Raw genomic sequence first — 22,830 nt, 5'->3', positions numbered from 1 at the left:
CGTGTATGTGAAACTTGATACCATTTGAATTGATTTGCAGAGATCTCTTTGTTCATTCGCTTTCCGGGGTGTAGGAGACTGGATGTGTCTTATGCCTCTGTGAAATGAATCAAGCTTGCAAGCCAAATAAAATAACTAATGCTGTACCTGCAAATCCATCTCGACTTTTATTGAGGCCAGACTGACGGGTAAAGAAATTTGGGATTTGTCACAGCCACATCACTATGGCTGCAAAATTTAAGGAAAAGTTTGCCGTCTTGGCTGTTCGGACTACTCGTGCCCTCAGTCTAAATCATGTCCACAGCAGCCAGGTCATCGATGCATATCTCATTAACTATGTTAATTGGTCCTGTTTGGTCAAGTGTTAAACATGAGAGACATCTCCTGACTTTCGGTTGCGGCAATGCGGAGCTAAGTCGCACGTTCGGCAGCTCCCGCTAGAAATGGACTTTTGGGTTCTTTTTAGGGCCTCCAACGGTACTTTTACGACGATTCCCAGTGTGGGAAGGAGACAGCAATATTCCCCAGCACTGTATGGATTGGACCAGGAGTGGAGCGGTGGAAAAAGTGGAATTGGAGCAGAGAAAGGTGTGAGGGAGGAAGTCCAGGATGGCAGTAGGTGGAGAGCAGGCAGTGTGGGCACAGTGGTCACAGGAGCAGCAGGAGTTTCTCCAGCGCTGAAGGCAGAGCTGCTGGAACCGATGAAGGCGCAAATTGACAAGCTGCTTGAGACTCAGACGGCCTAAGGGGCGGCAATCCGGGAGGTCCGGCAAAAGGTCTCGGAGAATGAGGAGATTTTGGGCCTTTGGGTGAAGGTGGAGGCGCACGAGGAGCTCCATAATAAATGGCAGGCGAAGTTCGAGGACATGGAGAACCGGTCGAGAAGAAAGGATCTGCGGATTCTGGGTCTCCTGGAGGGGCTGGAAGGATCGGATGTCGGAACCTACGTGGTCACCATGTTGAACACGCTGATGGGTGCGGGGGCCTTCCAGGAGCCCCCAGAGCGGGCCCACCGAGTGCTGGCGAGGAGGCCCAAGCCCAGCGAGCTGCCGCGGGCGGTGCTGGTGCGGTTCCACCATTTCGTGGACAGCGAATGTGTCTTAAGGTGGGCCAAGAAAGAGCGGAACAGCAGGTGGGAGAACGCAGAGGTCCGGATTTATCAGGACTGGAGCGCGGAGGTGGCTAAGAAGAGGGATGGGTACAATCGGGCTAAGGCAGTGCTGCATTGGAGAGGGGTGAAGTTCGGCATGTTGCAGCCGGCGCGACTGTGGGTCACCTACAGGGACGGTCACCATTATTTCGAGACGCCGGAGGAGGCGTGGACCTTTATTCAGGTCGAAAAGCTGGACTTGGATTGAGGGCTGGGGACGAGGGGATGCTGAGGGGGAATGGTTGGGACTGTTGTGTCGTGTTTTGGGGGGATTGTGCGGTTGGTTGGGCAATGTTTCTTCTCTGGCTGTCGGGTGGGTTCGTAGGGGGGGGCAGGTAAAAGCCTGTGGGCGTCAGTGGCTGGAAATGGAGATGGGGCCCATGGGGGGGGGGGGGGGGGGGGGAGGCACGAGCCGGGGGAATTGGGACTGGGCCTGGAAAGGGAGCTGCGCCAGAGGAGGCGGTGTCGGGTGGGTGGCAAGCGCGGGTTTTTTCCCGTGCTAAGGGTGGAAAGGGGTGGGGTCGGTGCTGGAAAGCGCAGGCTTTTTCCCGCGCTGAGAGTGGAGGGAGGTGGGGTCGGGGGGAGGGGAGAGCCCGTTGACGGACAGGAGGGGGAGGGGAGACTCCCACACTGGGGGGGTCGATGGAGCGGCGGGAGTGGCCGGGGTCAGCAGGAGTCGGCTAACTCACGGGAGTGCAATGGGGGGAGCAATGCTGCTAGGGGGAGACCTAGCTGGGGGGGACGGGTGGGGGCTGGGGTGAGAACCGGGTTGCTGCTGGAATGGCCAAGGGGGAGCTGGAGTCTGTAGAGGAGGTCGGGGCGGGGGTCTGCCGTTGGGGGGAACGGGAAGTGCGGGGGCGCGGGCACATGGCTGGCCTAGAAAGGGTTATGGCTAATCGGCGGGTGTGGGCAGCCCCCTGATCCAGCTGATAACCTGGAATGTAAGAGGCCTGAACGGGCCGGTCAAACGTGTTCGTGCACTTGAAGGGGCTGAAGGCAGATGTGGTCATGCTCCAGGAAACGCATCTGCGGATGGCAGATCAGGTATGGCTAAGAAAGGGGTGGGTAGAGCAGGTGCTCCATTCGGGGTTGGATGCAAAAAAATCGGGGGGGGGGGGGGGGGGTAATTTTGGTGGGGAAGCGTTGAGCACCGTGGCAGACAATGGAGGTAGGTATGTGATGGTGAGTGGCAAGCTGCAGGGGGTGCGGGTGGTCTTGGTAAATGTATACGCCCCGAATTGGGACGATATGGTGTTCATGCGGCGCATGTTGGGCTGGATCCCGGACTTGGAGACAGGGGGCTTGATAATGGGGGGGAATGACTTCAACACAGTGCTGGAGCCGGCATTGGATCGCTCTAGGTCTAGGACAGGCAGGAGGCCGGCGGCGGCCAAGGTGCTAAGGGGGTTTATGGACCAGATGGGAGGAGTGGATCCGTGGAGGTTTGCGAGGCCGGGGGCCAGGGAATTCTCATTCTTCTCCCATGTTCATAAGGCCTACTCTCGGATTGACTTTTTTGTAATGAGCAGGGTGCTGATTCAGAGGGTGGAAGACACAGAGTATTCGGCGATAGCCATCTCTGACCATGCCCCGCATTGGGTGGACCTCGAGCTGGGGGAGGAGAGGGACCAGCGCCCGCTGTGGCCCATGGAGGTGGGGTTGTTGGCGGACGAGGAGGTGAGCGGACGGGTCCGGGGGTGTATAGAAAGGTACCTGGAGGCCAATGATAATGGGGAGGTGCAGATAGGGGTGGTCTGGGAGACGCTGAAGGCGGTGATCAGGGGTGAGTTGATCTCCATTAGGGCCCACAGAGAGGGGAAGGAGAGGAGAGAGTGGGAGAGGCTAGTGGTGGAGATGGTAAGGGTGGATAGGAGGTATTCAGAGGCCCCCGAGGAGTGACTACTCAAGGAGCGATGAAGCCTCCAGGCTGAGTTCGACCTGTTGACCACCAGGAATGCGGAGGTGGAGTGGAGGAAGGCGCAACGGGCGGGGTACGAGTACGAGTACGGAGAGAAGGCTAGCCGGATGCTGGCACACCAGCTTCGGAAGCGGGAGTCAGCGAGGGAGATCGGGGGAGTTAGGGATGGAGGGGGGAGCACGGTGCTAGGTGCGGTGGGTATTAATGGGGTCCTCAGGGATTTTTATGAGGGTCTGTATCGGTCCGAGCCCCCATCGGAGGAGGGGGGGATGGGTCGCTTTCTAGACCGGCTGAGGTTCCCGAGGGTAGAGGAAGGGCAGGTGGCTGGGCTGGGTTGGAGGAACTGGTCAAGGGACTGGGTAGTATGCAGGTGGGGAAGGCACCGGGGCCAGATGGGTTCTCGGTGGAATTCTATAGGAAGTACGTGGACCTTATGGACCCGCTGCTGGTAAGGACTTTCAACGAGGCAAGGGAGGGGGGGTCCTGCCCCCGACGATGTCTAGGGTGCTGATTTTTCTAATTCTGAAGCGGGACAAGCACCCCGTACAGTGCGGATCGTATAGGCCGATTTCATTCCTTAATGTGGATGCAAAACTGCTAGCAAAGGTATTGGCCATGAGGATTGAGGACTGTGTTCCGGGGGGTCATACACGAGGATCAGACGGGTTTTGTGAAAGGGAGGCAGTTGAATACCAACGTATGTAGGCTCCTGAATGTAATTATGATGCCGGCGGTGGAGAGGGAGGCGGAGATAGTTGCGGCTATGGACGCGGAGAAGGCCTTTGATAGGGTGGAGTAGGGGTACCTGTGGGAGGTGTTGAGGAGGTTTGGGTTCGGGAAGGGGTTCGTCAGCTGGGTGAGGTTGCTGTACGAGGCCCCGGTCGCGAGTGTGGCCATGAACAGGAGGAGGTCAGAATATTTCCGGCTATACCGAGGGACGAGGCAGGGGTGTCCACTCTGCCCCCTGCTCTTTACGAAGCTCAACTTAACGAGGCTGGTGGAGCAAATGGAGGAGTTCAAAAGGTGGGATATGCTGCCGCTCTCCCTGGCGGGTAGGGTGCAGTCGGTTAAAATGGCGGTGTTCCCGAGGTTTTTGTTTTTGTTTCAGTGCCTCCCCATCCTGATCCCTAAGGCCCTCTTTAAGCAGGTTAACAGGAGTATTATGGGGTTCGTATGGGCGAAGAAGACCCCGAGGGTGAGAAGGGTGTTCTTGAAGCGGAGCAGGGACAGGGGGGTGGGGTTAGCATTGCCAAACATATGTGGGTACTATTGGGCTGCCAACGTGGCGATGATACGTAAGTGGGTAATGGAGGGGGAGGGGGCAACATGGAGGAGGCTGGAGATGGTGTCCTGGGTGGGCACGAGCCTGGGGGCGCTGGTGACGGCACCGCTGCCGCCTCCTCCGACGAAGTACACCGCGAGCCCGGTGCTAGCGGCATCCCTCAAAATCTGGGGGCAATGGAGATGCCACAGGAGGGAGGTGGGGGCTTCGGTGTGGTCCCCGATACGGGAGAACAATCGGTTTGACCCGGGGAAAATGGATGGGGGTTCTTGAGTTGGTGCAGGGCAGGTATTAGGAGAATGGGGGACCTGTTCATAGATGGGTAGTTTGCGAGCCTTGAGGTGCTGGAAGAGAAATTCAGACTCCCCCCTGGAAATGCTTTTAAATATATGCAGGTAAGGGCGTTCGTTAAGTGACAGGTGGTAGAGTTTCCGCTGCTGCCGGCGCGCAGGGTCCAGGACAGGGTGCTTTTGGGGGTGTGGGTTGGAGAGGGTAGGATCTCGGCAACTTATCAGGTGATGCAGGAGGAGGAGGCCTCGGCGGAGGAGTTAAAAGGTAAGTGGGAGGAGGAGCTGGGGGAGGATATCGACGAGGGTATGTGGGTGGATGCACTGGGAAGGGTAAACTCTTCCTCCTCTTGCGCGAGGCTCAGCCTGATACAATTTAAGGTGCTGCACAGGGCGCACATGACCGGGGTAAGGCTAAGCCGTTTTTTTGGGAGTGAGGACAGATGTGCGAGGTGTTCGGGGAGCCCAGCAAACCACACCCACATGTGGGCATGTCCAGCGTTGGAGGAGTTCTGGAGGGGCGTAGCGAGGATGGTGTCAAGGGTAGTGAATTCCAGGGTTAGGCTTAGCTGGGGGCTCGCAATATTTGGGGTGTTGGACGAGCCGGGAGTGCAGGAGGCGAAAGAGGCCGGTATTCTGGCCTTTGCGTCCCTGGTAGCCCGGCGAAGGATTCTGCTTCAGTGGATGCGAGGCCCCCAAGTGTGGAATCCTGGATAACGACATGGCAGGGTTTATTAAATTGGAGAAGGTGAAATTTGCCTTAAGGGGATCTGTGCAAGGGTTCTTCAGGCGGTGGCAGCCGTTCCTAGACTTCCTGGCGGAGTGTTAGGAGATGGTCAGCAGCAGCAGCAACCCGGGGGGGGGGGGTAAGTTCATGTCTGGTAGGGGATGCACTATTGTTTACTGTTTAACGTTGATTTGTTTATTTATGCACTATTGTTCTGGTTGTTTTACTATTTGTGTAAAGGGGGGGTGGTTTCTATTTTTCTGTTGTGATAATCTGTGAAAAAGTTTGAATAAAATTATTATTTTTTTTAAAATGAGAGACATCACCTAGCAAAGTGATTTGTTCTTCCATACTTGTAACACACCTTTCCAAGCGCACGACATCGCCGCGGCAAATGTCGATTTGTCGCCTTTTTGGCACAAAATGGCGGATCTGGTCGGCCACTCAAAATGGCCACCTGCACTGAGACCACGTTTCTTTTTTGACTGCATCACAGTGCTTATGGCACTGACGTCTTCTGCCACACTGGCAAAATGTTTCAGATTGACCACGATAATCTGCTGTGCAGCTAGCCCGCAGGCATGACAAATATTGACAGCGTTTTCCAGTTGATGCACATCTTCCCTTAATAGTCTCCCATGTACCTTGTCATTTGATATCCCGAACACGATCTGATCGCAGATCATCGATGACTTTAAGTACTAAAATTGCACAACTGCATCTTCAACCGCAAGTTGGTTAGAAAACTATCGAAAGATTCACCCATTGTCTGAGTGTGCATGCCAAAAGTATAACGCTCAAATGTTTAATTTTTCTTTGGGGAGAAATAGCGATCAAAGTACTTTATTACTTCATCTAAGCTCTTGCTTTCCACTTTCAGCGTCGAACGTGAAGATATTAAGTCTCTATTGCTTCCATGAGCAGCAACGCAATAAGCCTCTCGTCAGGCTGTACCTGCAGGCCAAGGGCTGCAACATAGAATCTGAATTGCTGCTTAAAAACACGTCAATTCTCATCTACATTACTGGTGACGTGAGGCTGGTGAGGTGCCTTCAAACCTTCCATCTCTCACTTCACAGTCTTTCTGTGCTTTGAGTTCCAGTTGTCCATAGTTTACCAGGTACAAAGAGCAAAGAACAAAGAAATGTACAGCACAGGAACAGGCCCTTTGGCCCTCCAAGCCCATGCCGACCATGCTGCCTGACTAAACTACAATCTTCTACACTTCCTGGGTCCGTATCCCTCTATTCCCATCCTATTCATGTATTTGTCAAGATGCTCCTTAAATGTCACTATTGTCCCTGCTTCCACCACCTCCTCCGGTAGCGAGTTCCAGACACCCACTACCCTCTGCGTAAAAAACTTGCCTCGTACATCTACTCTAAACCTTGCCCCTCTCACCTTAAACCTATGCCCCCTAGTAATTGACCCCTCTACCCCAGGGGAAAGCCTCTGACTATCCACTCTGTCTATGCCCCTCATAATTTTGTAGACCTCTATCAGGTCTCCCCTCAACCTCCTTCGTTGCAGTGAGAACAAACAGAGTTTATTCAACCGCTCCTCATAGCTAATGCCCTCCATACCAGGCAACATTCTGGTAAATCTCTTCTGCACCCTCTCTAAAGCCTCCACATCCTTTTGGTAGTGTGGCGACCAGAATTGAACACTATACTCCAAGTGTGGCCTAACTAAGGTTCTATACAGCTGAACAGTTCTATACAGGTTCTATACAGGTAGGCAGAAGAATTTTCTTTTTTCTTTCTTCAGCCTGTTTCATCCAGTCTTTTCCGTTGTTATCTTCAACTTTTCGACAGTCAGGGGCAGCACAGTAGTGCAGTGGATAGCACTGCTGCCTCACGGCATCGAGGTCCCAGTTTCGATCCCGGACCTGGGTCACTGTCTGTGTGGAGTTAGCACATTCTTCCTGTGTTTGCATGGGTTTTGCCCCCACAACCCAAAGATGTGTAGGGTAGGTCGATTGGCCACACTAAATTGCCCCTTAATTGGAAAAAATGAATTGGGTACTCAAAATTAATAAAATAAATTGTTCGACACTCTTGGTACCATGTTATGTTCAGTATTCTGGCAATGGTAAAGATCAACACAGAACATCTAATTCTTTGACTAGTAAGATAATTTATTAACAAAATGAACACGTGGAAAGGCAACTAACGAACTATAATACAAATGGTAACTAATAATGGAGTTCAGTGAATTCTCCTGGAGGTACTTCTAGTGCGATTGTCCTTTAGTACGACTTACGATCAATTGCCGACTCCCTCTCTTTCGTCACACGATAGATCTCTATCACCACCTGCTGGTCGGAGTCATACTGATAACTACATACATTGATGTGCACATTCATATCACCACAAGTACAGCTCACAGCTCATGTGTTCGATAAGTATTTAAAGATGAGTAGTAACCAACATATAAAATCAGGACCTTACCAACTATCCACAAATTGTTTAGCAAAAGGTTTGTCCAATCCTTGAAGCATGCACTGAAATCCTCCATGGAGCAAGGTTCATGATATGGCCATCAAAACAGTTTCTTATCAACGTATCGCAACACCACATGTGTGATTGCTTAAAAGTCCCCCAACCTTACTAGTACAGAAGAGGAAGTGGAGAACTACATTTGATGTACTCTTACTGCAGGAGATGTTTGAGATGAACACAATCAGCAGTCACAAATCTTGAGAAAAGAAGGTAACTCGAAAAGATGCTTGTTTCAACAAGGAAAGCAAATGTTGGTGCGCAGCTACACCACTCGAAAGAAGTGGGTTGCTGCAACTGTATTGGCTCAATCTAGCCCTATCTCCTGAAGATGAACCAGTGTGGGATGACACACATATCAGATGTTATCATAATGCATCAATGTGCCAGCACCAGTGTATGCCAGAATTACCTCAGGAGGAAACACCATCCACACAACCAGATTGTACGACTGCGACTTCTGGTCAATCTGCAAAAGCAGAGATTGTTGAAGAATCCCCTGCTGCTGCTTATCTTCCATCTGCAAAAGAGACTGTAACAACTTGCAGGGCAGAGGCATCCTCTGAAGATCCTAAGACTACCTTCAAGGTCAGGAACAACCAAATCCCTGAAGTGCACAGGCAACCGGTGCAGAATAGATGCCCGCCAGATCTACTTTCCTATTAACTGTATTACTAATGTGCAATGATTTAATGCCTGCCCTTGTGTATATGTTTTAATGACTGTGTAAAAGTACTACTTATTTCTTGTATTGGACCTTAAAAGTAAAGAGGAAGGGATGTTTATATATGTGGGTTGTTGGTGTGTTGTTGCATGGTCACTTTGAGAGTCTAGTCACAGCTATCTAATAAACCTCTGTTGATCATTGTGTTCCACCCCACGTGCTTCAGCATTCCATTCTTTTACCCCCCAAGTACAATACACAACAACTTCTGTACAACAGGAGTTAAGGGCTTGCTTTTGAATACAAGTCCTTACTTGACCATTATCTCACTTTGTTTCTAAACGCCAATACATCAGTGGGTGTGTATTTTATCATGGTGGAACTTTTAACAATCAATCCTTTGTAAAAATAACAAATGTTTATGCATCACAAAGAGTGACATCATAATTGCATATACAATTATGTTCTGGTGATCATCTTTTCAAATGATTCTATTTAAAGTTTGAACGTCACTTTCCTGGGCAGGGCTGTATTTTATTTGTGTTGATATTATATTGTGTGTAAAATTCTGTGATTTAATGCCCTTGTTAGTTAACTCTTGTATATATTTTGATTCTAAACTCACTTTAAAGGAATAATGAGTGCTCTCATTCCTAAAAAACACAATTGTTTCAAGAGACTTTGTCTCAACTGTCTCTTACTTCTCGCGATTCTTTTTGATTCAGGTGAAATGGTCACACTGAAACGGTATGCTATCAGTGTTTGTAGGAATCAATTAAATTTAATGTCTATTTACCAAAGATTAAAGTTATATGGAATGGTGTAGAACTCGCCTAATTTATGTGCTATTTATTTCTCCATTTCACTATCAGAGTGAAGAAAGAAAGTATTGGGAATGTAATGGACTTGAATCATCCAAGAGAACACTTTGGATATTTGGATGGTAACGTCAACTTTTGCTTCCTTTCATTTTTGTTGTGCCTCTCATGACCTCAGGATGTCACAAAGCATTTACAGCCAATGATGTATTTTTGAAGTGTAGTCAACTCTGTAATACAAGAAACATGGCACCAATCAGCACACAGCAACCTCCCACAAACAACAATGGGATAATGACCAAATAATCTGTTTTACAAGATATTAGTTAGGGGATAAATATCGGCCGGGAGACCAGGTAACCGCCTCCCTGAATTAGTCCATTCCCCTATCCGCATTCCCCTATCAGAATAGGTATGGGTGATGGCACAGTGGTTAGCACTGTTGCCTCACAGCACCAGGGACCTGGGTTCAATTCAGGCCTTGTGTGGAGTTTGCATGTTCTCCCCATGTCTGTGTGGGCTTCCTCTGGTTTCTACCCACAGTCTAAACATGTGCGCATTAGATGGATTGACTATACAAAATTTCCCTTATTGTCCAGGGATATGCAGACGAGGATAGGGAAGTGGACCTGGGTAGTGTTCTTCTGAAAGGTCGGTGCTGACTTTATGGCCAAGTGAGCAGTTCAGCTGCACCATCAGATAGAACATAAAACTTTACAGCGCAGTACAGGCCCTTCGGTCCTCAATGTTGCACCGACCTGTGAGACCACTCTAAATCCCATCTACACTATTTCCTTATCGTCCATATGTCTTATCCAATGACCATTTGAATACCCTTAGTGTTGGCGAGTCCACGACTGTTGCAGGCAGGGCATGCCACACCCTTACTACTCTCTGAGTAAAGAACCTACCTCTGACATCTGTCTTATATCTATCACCCCTAAATTTAAAGCTATGTCCCCTCGTGCTACACATCACCATCCGAGGAAAAAGGCTCTCACTGTCCACCCTATCCAATTCTCTGATCATCTTGTATGCCTCAATTAAGTCACCTCTTAACCTTCTTCTCTCTAACGAAAACAGCCTCAAGTCCCTCAGCCTTTCCTCATAAGATCTTCCCTCCATACCGGGCAACATTCTGGTAAATCTCCTCTGCACCCTTTCCAATGCTTCCACATCCTTCCAATAATGCGGCGACCAGAATTGCATGCAATACTCCAAATGCGGCCGCACCAGAGTTTTGTACAGCTGCAACATGACCTCATGGCTCCGAAACTCAATCCCTCTACCAATAAAAACTAACACACCGTACGCCTTCTTAACAAACCTCTCAACCTGAGTGGCAACTTTCAGGGATCTATGTACATGGACACCGAGATCTCTCTGCTCATCCACACTGCCAAGAATCTTACCATTAGCCCAGTACTCTGTCTTCCTGTTATTCCTTCCAAAATTAATCACCTCACACTTTTCTGCATTAAACTCCATTTGCCACCTCTCAGCCCAGCACTGCAGCTTATCTATGTCCCTCTGTAACTTGTAACATCCTTCTGCACTGTCCACAACTCCACCGACTTTAGTGTCATCTGCAAATTTACTCACCCATCCTTCTACGCCCTCCTCCAGGTCATTTATAAAAATGACAAACAGCAGTGGCCCCAAAACAGATCCTTGTGGTACACCACTAGTAACTGGACTCCAGTCTGAACACTTCCCATCAACCACCACCCTTTGTTTTCTTCCAGCTAGCCAATTTCTGATCCAAACTGCTAAATCTCCCTGAATCCCATGCTTCCGTATTTTCTGCAGTAGTCTACCGTGGGGAACCTTATCAAACGCTTTACTGAAATCCATATACACCACATCAACTGCTTTACCCTCATCCACCTGTTTGGTCACCTTCTCAAAGAACTCAATAAGGTTTGTGAGGCACGACCTACCCTTCACGAAACTGTGTTGACTATGTCTAATCAAATTACTCCTTTCCAGATGATTATACACCCTATCTCTTATAAACCTTTCCAAGATTTTGCCCACAACAGAAGTAAGGCTCACTGGTCTATAGTTACCGGGGTTGTCTCTACTCCCCTTCTTGAACAAGGGGACAACATTTGCTATCCTCCAGTCTTCTGGCACTATTCCTGTTGCCAAAGATGACTTAAAGATCAAAGCCAAAGGCTCAGCAATCTCCTCCCTAGCTTCCCAGAGAATCCTAGGATAAATCCCATTCGGCCCAGGGGACTTATCTATTTTCATCCTTTCCAGAATTGTTAACACCTCCTCCTTATGAACCTCAAGCCCTTCTAGTCTAGTAGCCTGAATCTCAGTATTCTCCTCGACAACATTGTATTTTTCCTGTGTGAATACTGATGAAAAATATTCATTTAGCACCTCTACTATCTCCTCGGACTCCAAGCACAACTTCCCACTACTGTCCTTGACTGGCCCTACTCTTAGCCTAGTCATTCTTTTATTCCTGACGTATCTATAGAAAGCTTTAGGGTTATCCTTGATCCTACCTGCCAAAGACCTCTCATGTCCCCTCCTGGCTCTTCTTAGCTCTCTCTTTAGGTCCTTCCTATCTAACTTGTAACTCTCGAGCACCCTTACTGAACCTTCATGTGTCACCTTTACATAAGCCTCCTTCCTCTTGACAAGTGTTTTGACTGCCTTAGTAAACCACGGTTCCCTTGCTCGACCACTTCCTCCCTGCCTGACAGGTACATACTTATCAAGGACACGCAGTAGCTGTTCCTTGAACAAGCTCCACATTTCCATTGTGCCCATTCCCTGCAGTTTTCCTCTCCATCTGATGCATCCTAAGACTTGCCTCATCGCATCATAATTGCCTTTCCCCCAGGTATAACTCTTGCCTTGCGGTATATACCTATCCCTTTCCATCACTAAAGTAAACGTAATCGAATTGTGGTCACTATCACCAAAGTGCTCACCTACCTCCAAATCTAACACCTGTCCTGGTTCATTACCCAGTACCAAATCCAATATGGCCTCGCCTCTCGTTGGCCTATCTACATACTGTGTCAGGAAACCCTCCTGCACACATTGGACAAAAACGGACCCATCTAAAGTACTTGAACTATAGCGTTTCCAGTCAATATTTGGAAAGTTAAAGTCCCCCATAACAACTACCCTGTTGCTTTCGCTCCTATCCAGAATCATCTTTGCAATCCTTTCCTCTACATCTCTGGAACTTTTCGGAGGCCTATAGAAAACCCCAAACAGGGTGACCTCTCCTTTCCTGTTTCTAACCTCAGCCCATACTACCTCAATCGACGAGTCCTCATCAAACGTCCTTTTTGCCACCGTAATACTGTCCTTGACAAACAATGCCACCCCTCCCCCTCTTTTACCACCTTCCCGGAGCTTACTGAAATATCTAAACCCCGGCACCTCCAACAGCCATTCCTGTCCCTGCTCTATCCATGTCTCCGAAATGGCCACAACATCGAAGTCCCAGGTACCAACCCATGCCGCAAGTTCACCCACCTTATTCCGGATGCTCCTGGCATTGAAAAAGACACACTTTAACCCACCTTCCTGCCTGCCAGTACACTCCTGCAACTTTAAAACCTTACTCATGACCTCACTACTCTCAACCTCCTGTATACTGGAGCTACAATTCAGGTTCCCAAGCCCCTGCTGAACTAGTTTAAACCCTCCTGAAGAGCATGAGCAAATTTCCCCCCCAGGATATTGGTACCCCTCTGGTCCAGGTGTAGACCATCCCATTTGTAGAAGTCCCACCGACCCCAGAATGAGCCCCAATTATCCAGAAATCTGAAACCCTCCCTCCTGCACCATCCCTGTAGCCACGCATTCAACTCCTCTCTTTCCCTATTCCTCATCTCGCTATCACGTGGCACGGGTAACAACCCAGAAATAATAACTCTGTTTGTCCTAGATCTAGGTTTCCACCCTAGCTCCCTGAATTCCTGCCTTACATCCATATCCCTTTTCCTACCTATGTCGTTGGTACCTATGAGGACCACGACTTGGGGCTGCTCCCCCTCCCCCTGAAGGATCCCGAAAACACGATCCGAGACATCACGCACCCTGGCACCTGGGAGGCAACACACCAACCGCGAGTCTCTCTCGTTCCCACAGAATCTCCTATCTATCCCCCTAACTATGGAGTCTCCAATGACTAATGCTCTACTCCTCTCCCCCCTTCCCTTCTGAGCAACAGGGACAGACTCTGTGCCAGAGACCTGCACCCCATGGCTTACCCCTGGTAACTCTCCCCCCCCCCCCCCCCAACAGTATCCAAAGCGGTATACTTGTTACTAAGGGGAACGACCACAGGGGATCCCTGTACTGACTGCTTCCTCCCAGCCCCTCTCACCGTCACCCATCTATCTTTATTTTTCGGAGTAACTACATCCCTGAAGCTTCTATCTATGACCACCTCTGCCTCCCGAATGATCCGAAGTTCATCCAGCTCCAGTTCCCTAACGCGGTTTCGGAGGAGCTGGAGATGGGTGCACTTCCCACAGATGAAATCAGCAGGGACACTGTCGGCCTCCCTCACCTCAAACATTCTGCAGGAGGAACATTGCACTACCTTCCCTGCCATCCCCTCTAGATAAAAAAAGAAAAAGAAAGAAAGAGCTTATCTGTTATTCACTCCCCTTCTCAGCGAGCACTCACTCAGCAACCTCTGCGCCCTGCACGATAACATCTGAGGGAAAATAAAAGAAAAACTACTTACCAGTCACCAGCCAATCCCTTACCTGCAGGCTGTGGTGTCACAGTTCAACTTCTTTCTACTTCTACCTGACCTCGAGCCTTCCTCTTGATTTTTACAGCGGTTGGTTTTTTTTTTGGTTAGAGGAGGGGGTAGGGAGGGAAACACTGAAGAAGTGTTTTGGGTTTAAGTGTCACTTGACAACAGCTCCTCCACAAACCACCTTCAAGTTAGGGTGACCACAACGGAGGTACGCAAATTTCTCTTGCAACAGCCAATGAGCAACTCCGCTCTTCTGCTCTCTGCGGGATGATATACCGGGGTGGTACGGTGGTGCAGTGATTAGCATTGCTGCCTCATGGCGCTGAGGTCCTGGGTTCGATCCCAGCCCCAGGTCACTGTCCGTGTGGAGGTTACACATTCTCCCCGTGAGTCTCACGCCCCCAACCCAAAGATGTACAAGGTAGGTGGATTGGCTGCGCAAAGTTGCCCCTTAATTCAAACAATTAATGTGCAAAAATATTCCCTGGGGGAAAATTTATTATTAATCACGAACAGAGCACCTAGGTCGTTGCTTCATCAATAGCTCAGTATCTAAAACAGATCAGGAAGTTCACCAGTTAGTGCTAAGTTAGGTCATCTCAGCTATGGGGCAAATTAGCCAGAGATACATGCTTCTGAACACATTGCACTGCAAAACCGAGCACTTCACCACAAGAGGAGAAATACACCTGGTTCAGTCATCGAAAAGTTCCAGGTCTGACTGAATGCATTGATGAAAAACATAGATTTGTGAAAAGGCATTTTCAATGTGCCGGTGATTACCAGCACATATGATGTAGTGGCAACAACTTAGACTTGGCTCAATAAAGAGAAGATTGGATGCTTAACATTCCTCGGTACAAAGATCAAGAAGGATAGGAAACAAAATAAAAGGAGGATAGGTACCAAACAGCAGGGCTAAAAAAACAGAAACCTGTGCCATGAATATCAGAGAAAAGACCCAGGGAAATACATAGAAATGCTTGAGATGGAAGATTGAAAGACATGAGCTGGGATGTAGAAGAGGTCAGCGGTTGAGCATGAAAAGGCCATGAGCAGGGAATCTATACGGGGAGCAGTGACGTTTGCAGGCAAAGGAACATGTACATCAATCATTGAACATAAATATTTCTGAGTTACTAATATATTTTAAAAACAGGAATGTGCCAGCCGTGTACTATTCTATCATGTGCTTAAACCACTGCAGTCACTGCAAATTCAATGAGAAGGCTCACACTTTCGCTTGTGAAATGTGTTTTAACAAAATATGGAAATATTCCTTTTTTTTTTATAAATGTTTTTTATTGGGTTTTTGAACAAAGTATATTTGCTGTTATGTGCACAGGATATGATATATATATATATATTATATATATATATATATATATATATATATATATAGAGAGAGAGAGAGAGAGAGAGAGAGATAGATAGAGAGAGAGAGGCAGAGAGGGGAAGAAAAGGGCATACACACACAAATCACAAAGGGAAAAAAAAGAAAAAATAGTAACAACACGAGAGAAATACAAAATCAAATAAAGTAACTGGTAGGGTATTATGCACCCACTCAGCAACAGCTGAGTACTGTAAACTTGGCAAAATTATTTATACACATAAGTAGGCATCTGTTTGTTGGGGGGGGGGGGGGGGGGGGCGTGAGATATATATTTGGGTGCCGGAGAGACAATTACGGAGGGCAATACTCAAATGGTCTGGTGCTGGTGTTGTCCCTTGCTTCTCCCGGACGGATTTCGCTGCCGTTGTCGTCTCGGGCTCGCTTCCACTTCAGCCGGCCCTCCCGTCATCCGCCTGAATTCTCCTTTTTCTTTGTTCCTGTGGATGCCAAGTTTGTAAACGTTTCCCTGCCTCCCTCCCCCGCCCCCCCCTCCCTGGCTCTCCTCTATTGTTCCCTGTCTCCACCGCCGCCGCCCCCCCCCCCCCCCCCCGCACCCCCGAATTCGCTTTTCTTTCCTCTTAGATTTAGCTTCCCCCCCCTCTCCCGGTCTATCTCTCCCTCTCATGCTTTGGTTACTTTCTCCTGATTCTTGGCTACCTGGCTATTCTTCTGCTTGTTTGTTGGCCACGAACAGGCCCCGGAACAATTGGGTGAATGGCTCCCACGTTCTGTGGAAGCCGTTGTCTGACCCTCGGATGGCGAATTTGATTTTCTCCCTTTGAAGAGATTCCGAGAGGTTGGACAGCCAGTCTGCAGCTTTGAATGGTGCTGCTGACTGCCAGCCGAATAGGTTTCTACGGCGGGCGATCAGGGAGGCAAAGGCAAGGGCGTCTGCCCTCTTCCCCAGGAATAGATCTGGCTGATCTAAAACCCCGAAGACCGCCACTTTCGGGCATGGCTCCACCCTCACCACTTTGGACATTGCCTCAAAGAAGGCTGTCCAGTATTCCACAAGTCTGGGGCAAGGCCAAAACATGTGGGCGTGGTTGGCCCGGGTTCCTTGGCACCGTTCACATCTATCCTCCACCTTTGGGAAGAACCTACTCATACGAGTTCTTGTTAAGTGGGCTCTATGTACCACTTTTAGTTGCGTCAGGCTGTGCCTTTCGCACGTGGAGGTGGAGTTGACCCTAAGCAGTGCTTCGCTCCAGAGTCCCCACCCTATTTCGATCCCCAGGTCCTCCTCCCATTTCATTCTTGTTGCATCCAGTACAGTGTCGGCCCTCTCGACCAGTCGGTCATAGATGTCGCTACAGTTTCCTTTCTCGAGTATGCTTGCGCCCAGTAACTCTTCCAGTAATGTCTGTCGTGGCGGTTGTGGGTAAATCCTTGTCTCCTTTCGTAGGAAGTTTTTGAGTTGCAGGTACCTTAGCTCGTTCCCCCTGGCTAGCTGGAATTTCTCTGTCAGTTCATCCATTGTTGCGATCCTGCCGTTCGTGTATAGGTCCCTGACTGTCAGTGTCCTTCTGTCCTGTCCCCACCTTTTGAAGGTGGCGTCAGTCAGCGCTGGTGTGAACCTCTGGTTGTTGCAGATGGGAGCTTTGTCCGACATTTTGGTCAGGCCAAATTGCTGCCGTAGTTGGTTCCAGGACTGGAGGGTGGCTGTTCCTACCGGGCTCCTGGAATGTTTTTTGGGTGAGGATGGGAGTGCTGCCGTGGCGAGGGCCCGGAGGGAGGTCCCCCTGCAGGCCTCCTCCGCGCGCACCATTCGCCTTCTGGCTCCTTGATCCATCCCCTTATTCGCTCGGCTGTCGCCGCCCACTGGTAGAATTGTAGGTTTGGGAAGGCTAGCCCCCCCTTGGATTTTGTTTTTTGTAAGACCTTCTTTGGGATCCTAGCATTCTTCCCCCCCTCCCCCCCCCCCCCCCCATACGAACGCCATGATTAGTTTGTCTAGTGCTTTGAAAAAGGCCTTGGGGATATAGATCGGGATGGAAGAGGTACCTGGGCAGCATGTTCATTTTGATCGTCTGGACTCTCCTCGCGAGGGAGTGTGTTCCATCTTTGCAGGTCCTTTTTTACTTCCTCTGTCAGACTGGTGAGGTTCCATTTGTGGATCCCTTTCCAGTCATGGGCTATTTGGATCCCCAGGTAGCGAAACTTGTGTTGGGCCTGTTTAAACGGCAGTCCCGTTAGTGCTGCCCCACCTACTTGTGGGTGTACCGGGAAGATCTCGCTTTTGCTCATGTTGAGTTTGAAATATTCCTTATTTGACATGGCTTGAAGTGGCTTGTGCCTTCATGCTGTATGACATTCCCAAGGGGCAAGGATGGCATTTTTTCTTCTGACTTCCTTGACATCTTTAATTAAATGAGACAAGATTATTTTGCACAATCTTATGTTTTCAACAATTCCCTTCCCAAAATATTGCCTGGGCTGCGAAATCTTTCTGATTTTGTGTCAGGAATTCTGCTCTGTCATTAATGCAAGATGTCTCTGAAAGCACTTTGAGCAAATCCGTTGCTTGCTGACCATTTGCTGGGGAGACAGTGGAATTGTGGTATTGTCACTGGGCGAGTAATCCAGAGGCCTAAAGACATGGGTTTGAATCCCACCATGGCAGATGGCGAAATTTGAATTCAATAAAAATCTGCAATTAAAAATCTAATGGTGACCATGAAAACTTTGTTGTAAAACCCATGACTCATCTGCTTCACTGATGTCCTTCAAGGAAGAAAGTCCTTACCTGGTCTGGCCTGTATGTCACCAACAGCAACGTGGTTGACTCTTCACTGGCCTAGAAAGCCACTCACTCAGTTGAAGGACAATTAATCCAAACAGTCCAGCTCAATATGTGACCTCTGAGGCCCCTGATATGGGAATGTCAACAATCCATGTTGGATGATAATTCCAGGAATCTATCTCAACACTGCCACAGAAAATATCTTAATCTATGAAACAATGACCCTTTGTTTGATTTTCAGAGTATGGCATAAAACCAATGATTCCCAAGCTAAGGAAGCAACAAAGGAATGCTCCATCATTGTTCCTAAGAAATGCTGGTCGTAGCAAAAGGGATGATCCAGACCCTGATGACTTTTATGATTATTTTAGATAACTACTAGCGTCAAAACATTTATAATTTATTCTGTAGCTATTTAATAAAACATTTAATTTGAAAACTCTGCAGACATTATGAATATGAAACTAAAGTATATTTTTTGGACAAAAAGGACAGGTAGTGTGTTTTACTTCAATGTCTGGAAATAAATACATTTTCAAGTCTAGTTATCTTTTGTTTTCCCCCTCTTGAGCATGCTGATTCCAAATGAGAGTTCAGTTCCAAAGTACAAAGTGCCCACAATCATCTCACCCAACAGATCATGCCGTATTTATGAATGTGTTAAAAAGACAAATGAATGTTGGCAGGACATCTGACCATTAGAGGGCTTAACACAGCCACTGCGAACATGTTCGCACATTCAGTTTCCAGCATTCATCACTGGATAGTAATTGGGATCAAATAACCTAGCTAATTGCCCCTTCCCATCCATCCCTCTCACAACTATTTGTTGTTCCACAGACCTGGGAACTGAAGCTGGAGCCTTCTCCTCTGTACTCTGCAGCTATTCTTGGCTTTGTCCACATGCCCATCGTCGGAGCAAAATGTAGATTTACAATCCATACATTGTATAACTTTGAGAGGGATGGTGTCCAGATCACTCAGTTTATCTCCAACATTTTCACAAGTAGATCATTAAGTTGAGATGTCAATAAAGGCTTACCTCGGTGAAGATTTTTGCAATATCCATCTTGATTCACTCAGGATAATGTTTGAAATACGGTTGTTTCGATTTCCACAATCAGAGAACAAATTGCTAATTTCAGTCAGGCATATCATCTTCCATGATGTCTCCACGCTAAGAGAACAATAGTCGGATGATCTCATCTGTCACTCTCCAACACAGATGATGTTCTTGGTAAACCCTGGCAGACTGATTGTGATCTACCTACTGAGGTGTAGCAAGTGAGATTATAGACGTGCAAGCCTTTAGATCAAATAGCATTTCTTTCATCAATAATCTATAAATCAATATATTTGTTACACATTTTCACTTAATTTTAAGAACTGGTAGTATTACATCGAACTGGCATATGGGTTGCCACTTCACTAAATTGAGCAATAATTTATAAAATATAAAGCATGGAGAGCATGATTATAACCTATTTTATTATAGAAGTCGAAAAGGACAGCACTTAATGTAATCCTCAAAATCAACTTATTACATTGAACCTAATGAACCAAAGCAACCTAGACTAATACTTGAACTCAATGATGTTGTGTTTGTAGGACATAGTTGGATTGTTTAAATTTAGCAACCAAATTATCCTTGATGGGGATTCAGTTGAGAACCCTGCCATTTGGGACTTAAGTACAAGCAGTGCTTTAAGTAGCTATTAGTTCTGCATTAGCTATGTCCCGTTTCATTCCTTGATACATTTGGGTAAGCAAAGAGTTAAATGGATCTTCACAATGAAGTCAGCAGAGCAGTTCCAACTCAATAGCCATTATCCCATTATCCTAGAAGGTCACATCAATGCAGTGACCTAATCTTCTATTTCAGAGGCTGAGTATCCTGCTAAATATGTTTAGTTATTAACAGCATGTTCAGTGAATATGTTTATCCTCCACAGTCCAGATATTACACAGTTGGCTAGTAGCATGTAAATTACTTATCAATACTTTCTTCTTCTACCTCAGTGCAAGCATTAATCATTTGGTCATTATGCCTGCTCTAGAACAGTATCCCAGGGAGAGATGTGAAGGCAGACTTCTTTTCTAGTTATCAAGTTGACAAAGGAATAATCCTGACCTGAACTGGATATTGGAAGTCTATCCAAACGTGTTTGAACCTGAAGTGTTCCCTTTCTTTCTTCACTCTGTCCATCACCCTGGGATAACTGGTTCGCCACTCGGTGAACGCAATACACTTGGAAACTGGAAATAAAATTATGGACACCCGAGTAACAGCAATCAGTATTAGCTACTGTCATTCTCTGATCTCCAGAAATTCAAAACCCTCTCTGGGTCCAGTGCTGTGTTTCTCATTCCCATAGCGAATTCAGTAGAAACATCTTCACCAAAGAGTGGTGAGAATGTAGAACTCACTTCAACTGAGATTGTTTGAAGCAAATAATATAGATGCATTTACGTGGACGCTGGACAAGCATTTGAGGGAGAAGGAAATGGAGAGTTACGATATATTTAGATGAGAAAAGATGAAAGGAGGTTAGAGTGTAGAAGAAACATTCTCATTGACTGTTAGGCCCATTTGCCTATTTCCGCACTATATCCTATGTAATGTAGTGTCATTCCACTGGGTGATTCTCATGAAGTGAGAGAATCTGCATAATGATATCCTTGAAGTACCAGCTTGGCTCAGCCAGGGCCAGCTGCTGTCTGCAATTGGTGAATGTTTCTCAATAATGTGACGCTTAAAAATGCAACCTGTGCAGAAACATTGCAGTAATAATATCTACATATTGGAGGCATTTAAAATGCTGAGGCTGAGTCCAAAGGAAGCCGAACTCCAGAGTCTTGAGAGACTATTCCAGGCTGGCAATTCAGTGAAGTACTGAAAGAAATTGCTGCACTATCATTCTTGCCATCATTTGAAAGAAATGTTAAACTGAGGTCTTGTCTGCCCTCTCAAATGGCTATGTAAGATTCCACTGCTCTATTTCAAAGTCTGGGTGTTCTCTCAGTCTCCTGACCAACATTTACTCCTCAATCAACATCAGAAACAGATGATCGGGTCCTTTTTTCACACTTGGTGGGAGCCTGCTGTGCACAAATTGGTTTGCCACATTTTATTAATTACAACAGTAATTGCTCTTCATCCTCTAACTTGAGGATGACCCTGCCAACAGTAAAGGGATGCAAGTTCATGGTAGATGTGTGTGGTCATGGCTATGCAAGGGACTATATGATATATATTGTCTGCCGCAAACCTCATAGAATCATGTTGCTGGGTGGGGGAGGGGTATCTCCTGTTAATCCCTCTGGCATTGCCAATTTTTTCATCTCTCATCTAAAGGGCAACTCGTGATGAGAAATAAATGCTGGTCTAGCCAGCGAAGCTCATATCCCATAAGTGAACTTTCGAAAAATCATCACCATATAATTCTAGAGCAATCCCTGTCTAGAGCCAGGCAGTTAAAGAGGAAACTACGTCCATTGGTTGGTGAGTCTAGGACGAGGGACCATAATCTAAAGAATAAGTGGGTCCGTGCAGACTCGATGGGCCGAATGGCCTCCTTCTGCACTATATGTTCTATGTTCTAATAGAGCGACTACATTACATAGGATATACCTTTAATAAATGAACTTAAGAAACACTTCTACATGCAATTGGTGAGTACCAGATTGAAACTGTCCTTTTTTAAAAAGTTTGTTCTTGGGATGTGGGCGTCGTTGGCTGGGCCAGCATTTGTTGCCCATCCCTAATTGCCCTTGAACGGAGTGGCTTGCTAGACCATTTCAGTGGGGGGCAGTTAAGAGACAACCGCATTGTTGTGTGGATCTGGAGTCACATGTAGGCCAGACCGGTTAAGGACGGCAGATTTCCCCTTCCCTAAAGGACATTAGTGAACCAGGTGGGATTTTACAACAATCACCAATGGTTTCATGGTGTCATTAGACTTTTAATTTCAGATTTTTATTGAAGTCAAATTTCACCATCTACCAATGTGGGATACGAACTCAGAACCCCGGAGCATTAACCTGGGTCTTTGGATTACTAGTCCAGTGACGATACCACGACTCTCTATTGATGCAAGATCAATTGTAAATTTTAATCCAGGTTGATAGGTTTCTGTTATTCACGGTATTAATTGATATGAGGCAAAGGTGGCTTGCACATCAGCCAATTTCACACTCATGGCAGAAAAGACCAGCAGGGCAAAATGATCTATTCCTGTTCCAAATTCTTAATTAGTTACAGTTTTGAGGAAACACAAATGTTTAACACCATTGAGGAGTGAGAAAGAGAATGGGTTAAACTTTTTGGCTCACGTGGGTATAATCAGCACAAACTTGATGGGCCAAATGGCCCATTTTTTGTGCTGGAACATTCTATGATTCTACAAGCGCTCATGGAATTTACCGGTCCCACCGACGGCGCACCCCTGCCTCAGGTTTCCTGGCCACAAGGGGTGCATTAAACGGGAAATCCCTTTGCTAACGGCGGGGCCAGAAGATCCCGCTGGCGGGCCGCCGCCACCGCTGAAAAACGCGGAAATGGAAAAAAATGCAAAACCACTTTTGCATCTCTCTATGATGG

General features: G+C 47.4%; 1 long non-coding RNA gene across 1 annotated transcript in view; it reads left to right on the top strand.

Moving 5' to 3' along the window:
* LOC140384915 (uncharacterized) overlaps window positions 1-18,669 on the top strand; it is a 37,861-nt gene extending 19,192 nt beyond the window's left edge. The window contains exons 2-3 of the long non-coding RNA XR_011933213.1: window positions 9,399-9,469; window positions 18,472-18,669. This is a non-coding gene — a long non-coding RNA (uncharacterized lncRNA). The remainder of the gene's footprint in view (window positions 1-9,398; window positions 9,470-18,471) is intronic.
* Window positions 18,670-22,830: the final 4,161 nt, after the last annotated feature.

The sequence above is a fragment of the Scyliorhinus torazame genome, chromosome 10 (assembly GCF_047496885.1).
Source record: "Scyliorhinus torazame isolate Kashiwa2021f chromosome 10, sScyTor2.1, whole genome shotgun sequence".
NCBI classification, from domain to species: domain Eukaryota; kingdom Metazoa; phylum Chordata; class Chondrichthyes; order Carcharhiniformes; family Scyliorhinidae; genus Scyliorhinus; species Scyliorhinus torazame.
This window is presented reverse-complemented; position numbering and strand designations above follow the sequence as displayed.